This window comes from Chenopodium album, chromosome 6, assembly GCF_948465745.1.
Source record: "Chenopodium album chromosome 6, dcCheAlbu1.1, whole genome shotgun sequence".
Taxonomy (NCBI): Eukaryota; Viridiplantae; Streptophyta; class Magnoliopsida; order Caryophyllales; family Amaranthaceae; genus Chenopodium; species Chenopodium album.
In genome coordinates, this window is record NC_137839.1 from 10,374,844 (window position 1) to 10,383,780 (window position 8,937).

Below are 8,937 nucleotides of genomic sequence, written 5' to 3' on the forward strand. Positions count from 1 at the left end.
TAAAACAAAACAAATCAACTACTCCAATGTACTAAATGTAATGTGTTATTTTTTAAATAACCCTAACCAGTAATTTGAAGCCCTTATGGCCTCATTTGGCAATGCTAGGAGATTGGAAGTGTTAATGTTCCGTTTTTTGTCAGATTGGAACCTTTTCTTTATGAGTTTTGGTGTAAACACCAAATAAAGCATAACTTGTTATGTTTTTTTAAATAACCACAACAAATTTGAGGTAGTTGATTAAAGACATTTTTTTTACTAATGTAGTAACTTCTGTAGTCCCTCCAATAAATGGTGACAGAAGATTGTGTCGCATCCTTGAGTATGAAACTAAATCTTCCTCTTATTCAAGTGATTCAAAAATGACATTATCATTCATGATCATAACATCAATTAACTCATCACTTGAACTTGAAGAATAAGTATTTCAGTTCTTGTTATTTTTGGGTAACAAAAGAAAAGTTTAGTTATAGTAGTATATAACTTATTAGTAGTGAGGGTTTTTTTTTACACAAAAAGATCATTTAATCAAAAGACATGATTACAACCTAGACTATGTAAAATTAAAGGAACTAAAAAGCAACATACACTTAAAACTACCTCATACAAACCAAAGTGAAACAAAGCAATAAAAGTTGGTAAATCGCGGCTTTTGCACTTGATGGATCCCTAATTGTTGGATGAAATCCACAAACGATAGCGGTACGTAAAATCTGTCAAAACAAACTATACATGTGCTTTATATGCATTATCGGCATCAACCCATAAGACATGTTGGCTGCACTATTGTAGACTTGTAGGAGTCTAGGAGAAAGTGTAGAAGCTACGATAGAATACTTAAAACCTGCAAATTAGTTTGTGAGGCTGTACGTGTATATGATTTGCCAATATATTGCATTCAAGTGTTCAACCAAGCCATGTAACAAATTTTCTAAACTAGATCGCGAGTATTTCATAACTTTTAATCATTTTAGATCAATTACTTTAGAAATCAAAGTACAATTCAACAATAGTATACTCAATCGATTTACTTCGTATTTAAAAGGTTTTCGAGTTTAAAACTTTAAAATCCTCATTGACTCACTTCACTAGGAGTAGCGGCTACATGTACAAATACAAACGTTGAGACGTGGTAACTGGTAGTAAGTAGCTTCCTTTGTTTAAGAAAACAAATGCCAAATAGGGGGCAAGTGAACCTAAATTAGCACCATATATGACAGATTTAAAAGGCATCTTTTACGTAAAAGGTGGTGAAATCATGATTATGAAGCAAATACGTACTTAATTAATGCCACTCCTCCTTGTTGTGGGTAAAAATACCCCGTACACGTGGACAAATCCCATAGTGACACGTGGCCCAGTTATAGGGTGACACGTGTCACCACGGGAAGATGCCACGTAACTCAGAGCCCTTAAGGACGCAGGCCAGTCTCGTCGCGACACGTGGCTCAGTTAGAGGGTGACACGTGTCGTCATGAGAAGATGTCATGTGTTAAGGGCATTTGTTCCCTTAATAATCAACATGCCAGAAAACCCTAACAACGTCAGGTCCTAAATCCCGAGAGATATCAATGAAAGCCGCAAAGCGGCACCCCCAGAGTAGCACGTGGCATTCACTGATTGCGCAGCCAATCACGTCACGTAAATCTAGGGTATAAACCCTAGAGAGGGGCACGAGTCCCACCCCTATAAATACCCCAATCATTTATGATGGGAGGGGATCAAGACATTTACAAACAACAGAGCATTAAATAGCTCCACCTTCTCTCTACTTTCTCTCTCTAGCCTTTTCCGTTCTGATCACTAACTTGATCGTCGGAGGCGAATATTCCGTTTACCGGAATATTCGTTATTTTGCAGGTGGGACCGTCTCGTTGCCAGGAGAGCGTGACCAGTATCCGAGGAAATCCAAAAAACACCCGAAACATTTGGCGCCGTCTGTGGGGATACTCGTACGTTATGGCGATAGACGGTCAGACACCTAATCCAGGCGAGGATGGACATGTAGAGGATTTAATCCCTACGATCCGTACTAGCGATCCTCTGATAGCTACATTTGAAGAAGTTGATGACCCTCCTGTTACCGCTGCCTCTCTTAAGGCCGCGCTTAACAAACTCATAAAAGAAATTGAAAATGGAGCCTCTACCTCTAGGCAGCCGCCCAGGAGAGAGGAACAGAGGGCTTCAAAGAAGACACACAGCAAAGCAGTCCATGCAACGGACGCTGGAAACACTCCCTTTCGAAAGCCGACTGGAAGGTCCCCGAGAGTACCGCGGACTAATTTCTCTGACTTGCTGGCGAAAACGCAGTCGGCTGAGGGGAGGGGTAGGCAGCCTCGAAGAGAGGAGCCTGAGTCGTCCAGACGATGGAAGGACGCAAGAAATTACCTTTGGCATAAGCAGCGGGAGCGCGCCGCCTACTCGGACACGGCCTCAACCCCAACTATGCCGGATGATTTTTCACATCATTCTCTTTCCCAACATACCAACACGGCCATCTCCAGTGGAAGTCAGGCAGTCCGCACCCCAACTCCTATTCCAGTATTCCATGCTCCAACTCCTATTCCAGCCCAATCACTGCAATATCAACCTCCTCAGGGGTTCAATGGCTTGATGAACCAAACCCCCAGGCATACGGACAATTTGGGCCATACGGGCAGGTGTACGGACAGGCTCCCTACCTGGCTGGACCGTCCGTGCAACCACATCTCATCGATTGGCAGATGCGCCTACTTACTCTGGGAGATAAGCTGACCCCATTTTCGCAAGATATCTTAAATGCCCCTCAGCCACCAAAGGTGAAGAGTGTGCTTGTGGAAGCCTATGATGGCACGGGCAACCCAGAAGAGCACATCACCTCGTACAGGAACCTGATGTACTTGCAAAGCGTAGATGACGCCACTTGGTGCAAATGTTTCCCGGCCACTCTGAAAGGTGTGGCGCAGGATTGGTTCAACAGTTTGCCGGCCGGTTGCATCAATTGTTTCACTACTCTTAGTTTGCTGTTCGTGGGAAATTTTTCATACAACATACCGCCTCGAAAGACTAGCCTTAACTTGGCGACAATCGTCCAAGAAAAAAATGAGGGCTTACGCTCATACGTCCAGCGATTTAACCAAGAAAAAGCCCAAATTCATAATCTGCCGGACGAAATGGCTTACTCTGAATTTCTCCGGGGATTAAGGCACAATGGTTTTAAATTTGACTTGGTAAGGAAGAAGATTCGGACATACGCAGGTGTTCTGCGGGAAGCCGAAGCTTATATTGAGGCGACGGACTTTTGTTCGCTCACAAAAGCAGAAGCGCCGGCTAAGGGGGCTGAGAAGAAACCTTCTCAGCAAGACTCGGCCGGCCAAAATAAAGAAGGAAAAAAGAGAAAGGAAATCTGGGTGGCTGATGTCCAGCCACAGAAGTCCAAGAAGGTCAAGGCGTACGAGCCTCAGTTTGAATTCAACAAGGATTGTTATTCTATCTTGATGGAAATCAAGGATAAGTTCGAGTTTGAGAAGCCACAGCCGCTGAGAGGCCCGGCTCAGTATAGGAACAAGAACAAGTATTGTCATTACCACAAGGACGTGGGACATGACACAAATGATTGTATCAACTTGAAGAGACTGCTAGACAAGTTAGCCGAGAAGGGCATGCTGAATTCATATGTGATGAAGTCCAAATTCACTTACACACGGACAAACAACACGTCCGAGCAAAGACAGAAGAATGATAAGAACAAAGATAAAGAAGATGATGGCAACAACACTGATTCAGGCTTTGTGGCCGTGATATCAGGAGGATTTGCCTCAGGCGGTCCCACTATGAAAGGGATCAAGCAGGACGCCCGGAACCTGGGAAAGGTGGTGTAGACGGACTCAGTGAAGGCTGAACCCTTCCCCGAAGTAATCATCAGTGAGGCCGATCGGGGGGAGGTTAAAGCCTTGCACAATGATCCCATGGTATTCATTATGAGGATAGCCAATTTAAAGGTCGGACGGATATTGATAGACACGGGTAGCGCGGCTGATATTATCAGCCTGGCCGCCTTGAAAAATCTAAGCTTCCCAGAGGATGCTCTCCAGGACATCACTCACCCGTTGGTCGGATTTGGGGGGAATGTCATCCACCCGGTAGGCCGGATAGACTTACCCGTCCGATTTGGGCAAAAAGGGGAAGGAAGGGATATGGTTGTCCGCTTCTTGGTTGTGAAAGAACTGACTGGATATAATGTCATACTCGGCCGTCCTACACTAAATGCAGCAAAAGCAGTCATTGTGCCTCACCTAATGCTGCTAAAGTTTGAGAGGACGGACGGGAAAATAGGTACAATCCAAGGAAGTCAGAAGATGGCAAAGGAATGTAATCAGTTGGTGGTTAAGCCCACAGCGCGCGGATAAAAGTCGTCCGGGCCAAGAGAAGAAGGAACCTCACTCCCAACACACCAGGCCGGCCAGAAGCGTAAGGCGGCCAAGATAGAGCAAGCATAGCAGCTAATGACTGTCGGTCGGCCAGAAGAGTTACGACCCCAGCCGGCCGGCAGTCACCAGGATATAGTGCTTGACCCCGATCAACCAGGTCGGACGGTTAGTGTAGGCACTATAGTTGTGGGTGTGCTTGGGGATGAGTTAATTCAATTATTGAGAGAGTTCAAAGATGTATTTGCATTTGATGTTGGCGAGATGCTAGGTATAAGTCCTAACCTGGCCGTGCATAAATTGGATGTAAACCCGGCCGTTAAACCTGTCCGCCAGAAGAAAAGGAATCATGGAGAAGAGAGGAATCAGGCGGCCGCAGCAGAAGTCAAGAAGCTTCTGGACGCCGGTTTCATTCGGCAATGTTATTACCCAGAATGGGTGGCCAATGTGGTCCTTGTGAAGAAGCCGAATGGAACTTGGAGAATGTGTGTGGATTACACCGATCTAAACAAGGCATGCCCCAAGGATAGCTTTCCCCTGCCCAAAATCGACCGCCTGGTTGATTCGACGGCCGGGCATGCCCTGATGAGTTTTATGGACGCATACTCCGGATTCCATCAAATTCCATTATGGGAAGAAGACCAGGAGAAAACAACGTTCGTGACTGAGCAGGGGTTGTATTGTTACAAAGTTATGCCATTCGGCCTTAAGAATGCCCCAGCTACTTTTCAACGACTGGTTAATACAGTCTTCAGAGATCAGCTCGGCCGGAATATGGAGGCGTACATTGATGACATGATTGTCAAGTCTAAAGAGTCGGCCGACCATTTGAATGATTTACGAGAAACTTTCACCGAACTCAGGCGGCATAAGATGATGTTAAATCCGAAGAAATGTGTCTTTGGTGTTGAGTCCGGTAAATTTCTCGGATTTTTAATTGATCAACGTGGAATTGAGGCCAACCCTGAGAAAATCCAAGTTGTTATGGACATGAAGTCACCAAGGACAATTAAAGAAGTCCAAAGATTGACCGGCTATTTAGCCGCACTTGGTAGATTTCTGTTAAGATCAGGGGATAAGTGTCGCTATTTCTTTCAAACCATAAAAAAGAAAGCCATGTTTGAGTGGACAGAGGAGGCCGAGGAAGCATTCGTACAGCTAAAAGGCCATCTACATACATTGCCTCGGCTTGTCAGTCCACTTAAGAGCGAGAAGCTATTCATCTATCTCGCTATCTCAGAACACTCCTTAAGTGCCATCCTACTTGCTGAACGGGACGGCCGCCAGATCCTTGTCTACTTTATTAGCCACGTACTTCATAACGCCGAGCTAAGGTATCCCCCCATTGAAAAATTTGGCTTGGAATTGTACATGGCATCGAAAAAGCTGCGGACATACTTCTTAGCACATTCAATTGTGGTCTACACAAACCAGCCTTTGAAGAAGCCATTTACAACTCTAGAGGCAAGTGGCCGTATGCTTAAATGGGCCTTGGAAATGAGAGGCTTTGACATTGCATTTGAGCCAAGAAAAGCAATTAAGGGGCAAGCCTTTGCTGATTTTTTAGCTGAAATGACTCAGCCGGATCTTCAGACAGCCGGAGACCAAAACTGGAAAGTGTTTGTGGATGGTAGTGCGACAGCTACTGGTTGTGGTGCAGGTGTTATATGTTAGTCTCCTGAGGGAGATAAGTTTGAGTATGCTCTAAGATTCCAGTTTCAAGCCTCTAATAATGAGGCCGAGTACGAAGCCCTCTTGGGCGGCCTTAGAATGTGTAAGGCGGCAGGAGCAACAAAAATTGATGTATGCTTGGACTCCCTACTTGTAGTCGCCCAGGTGAATGGAGACTTCGAGGCGAGGGAGTCGGCCATGATAAAGTACCTGAAGATTGTAAAAGAGGAAGCTAAGAGCCTAGATCATTTTACTTTACAGCAGGTCCCTCGTTCGTCCAATCATCAGGCGGACGCCCTCTCTAAGTTAGCATCCTCAGCATCATGTGATACTCCCAGGTCAGTGTTTTGGGAAGTGAAAGAAAAGAGGAGTATTGACGCTGAACCAGTACACGCCATTGATAGAAGCTCCACTTGGATGGACGGGATCATATCTTACCTAAAGGACGGATTACTCCCGGCCGATCCCAAAGAGAGCTGGCTGATGGAGAAGAGAGCGGCCTGGTTTGAAGTTAAGCAAGGAGAGTTGTTCAAAAAGGCATTTGTAAAGCCGTACCTGAAATGCATCACTCCTAAGAGGGGGCATGATGTCTTGGATGATCTTCACCAGGGGCAGTGCGGTTCTCACATTGGAGGACGAGCTTTGGCTGAAAAGGCTGCCCGCCTGGGTTACTACTGGCCGAGCTTAAAGTCGGACGCAATGGAAATGGTAAAGAAGTGTGACAAGTGTCAGAGGTTCGCAACTTTAATTCACCGACCCGTGATAGGTTGTCGTACACCTGTCAAAAATAAATTCCAAACAAAACCAACTAACAATGTAGTAGGGTAAGTAGGGTCGAATCCACAGAGAGATGGTATTCAATCTAACTTCTAAGAAATTGGAGAAACTAAACTATGTCACGAAATTGGGATAGAAAAATAGTCTAAATTAAAAGAGGGATAAAATAATTAATAAAAAAACCTAGGGTTATGGTTCACCATGTTTATAGTTCTAAATCTATCAAATATCAATATCAATTCAATCAATCAATTATCTAGAGCAATTGCTAAGCCTACGATCGGGTCATAACGCTCTCAATTCAACATATGTAGTTCGATCGCTAACATAATCAGAATTGCTAATTGTAGGTAAGCCTCTAAAAGTAAGATCTTTCGATTCAAACTCTTATTAACAAGAATTAATCAAACAGTTGATCAGGTTGCAAGATTAATAAGAAAACACTATCAATTAGAGAAATCAATAATCAAAATATTAAAAATACCAATCACGATTCATAGTATACACATGGATTCCTAAACCCTAGAAATAAACTACTCTAGCATGAAATAAATAATTAAAACTAAAACTAATAAAGAAAGCATAATCAAAATTAAAGAAATAATATTACCTCTATAAATTAAAGTAACAAATTCAAGGACAAATCCATGGAGGAATCCATGGAGTTGTCCATGAAAAACTAGGGCTAAAGAGAAAGCTAAAACGAACGTAAAATAAAAAGTATAAAAAGGCATAAAAAAGCATAAGGGAAAAATAATATCCCTTGGAGTATTTATATTATCCTAAAACTAATCTAAAAATAATTAAAGAAAAGTAAAATATAAATTACACAAGTTGTCAAACGATTGGACGATAGAACTCGATGGAATCGAGGGCCAAGCAAAAGACGTGCTACGATGCCCCTTGCTTGCTGCTTTCATGGGTAAACTGGAGCTATAGCTCCCTGGTCGAGTGAGCTCTCTCTCGGGGCTGCTATTGCTCGAGGCCTATGCGAGCTACCTTGCGAGCTTTCGCTCGGGGCTACTGGGCATTGTGTCAACTTCACAGGCTTGTAACTTCTGATTTATACGTTGTATATAGGCGTGTGACCTACTGTTGGAAAGCTCTTTAAGTCTAGTTTCCAACGCAACTTGAATCACTTCAATTCAATTTGTATAACTCAAGTTATGATCAAAAGAGTGAGCAAAGGTCAGTTTTGCCACTTTGTAAAACATCGTTTTACTTCGTTTCTAGCTCAAATTCATTTCCGAAAGATGCATAGCAACCCTTGTGGATATTATATTCATTCCTTATGCATATTAATCTCAAAATAATATTGCACAAATATATATCCTTCATTGAACAACCTCGATTCATCGACTTTTCATCCTTTCATTGTCCTATTCAACTCCAAACACTACGAAAGCGTCCAAATGTCTATCAAATCACCTGAAACATTAAGAAAAACACAAACGGAGCGTAATAGAGTAAAAAATAAACAACTTATGTATTTACGACCTAAAAAGCAACAAAAGACCTATAGGCTACTATAAACTTAGCATAAACGTGCCTATAAACTCTATATAAATATGACTCATCAACCCGCCGACAGTCTTTCGGCCATCAGTAGTCCGCTCCCCTTTGCCAAATGGGAGATGGACATTTTAGGACCGTACACACCAGCGTCCGGCCAGAGGCGGTATGTGTTTGTAGCAGTAGACTACTTCACAAAATGGGTAGAGGCCGAGGCCGTTCGGGGCATCAAATGGACGGATGTTTCCGCTTTCATATGGAAGAGTATCATTACACGCTTTGGCATTCCTCAGTCTATAGTGTTTGACAACGGACCTCAGTTTAAAACGCCTCAACTCAAAGAATGGTTGGAAGACCAAGGCATAGCTCATTGCTTTGCTTCAGTCGGCCATCCACAAGCAAATGGTCAGGTAGAGGCATACAACAAATTGATCTCCAATGGAATTAAGCGCAAGCTTGAAAGAGAAGGCGGCTTATGGGCTGACGAGTTAGTTAATGTGCTGTGGTCCATACGAACCACGGCCAAGAGTTCCACAGGAGAAACTCCCTTCTTCTTAGTCTATGGTGCCGA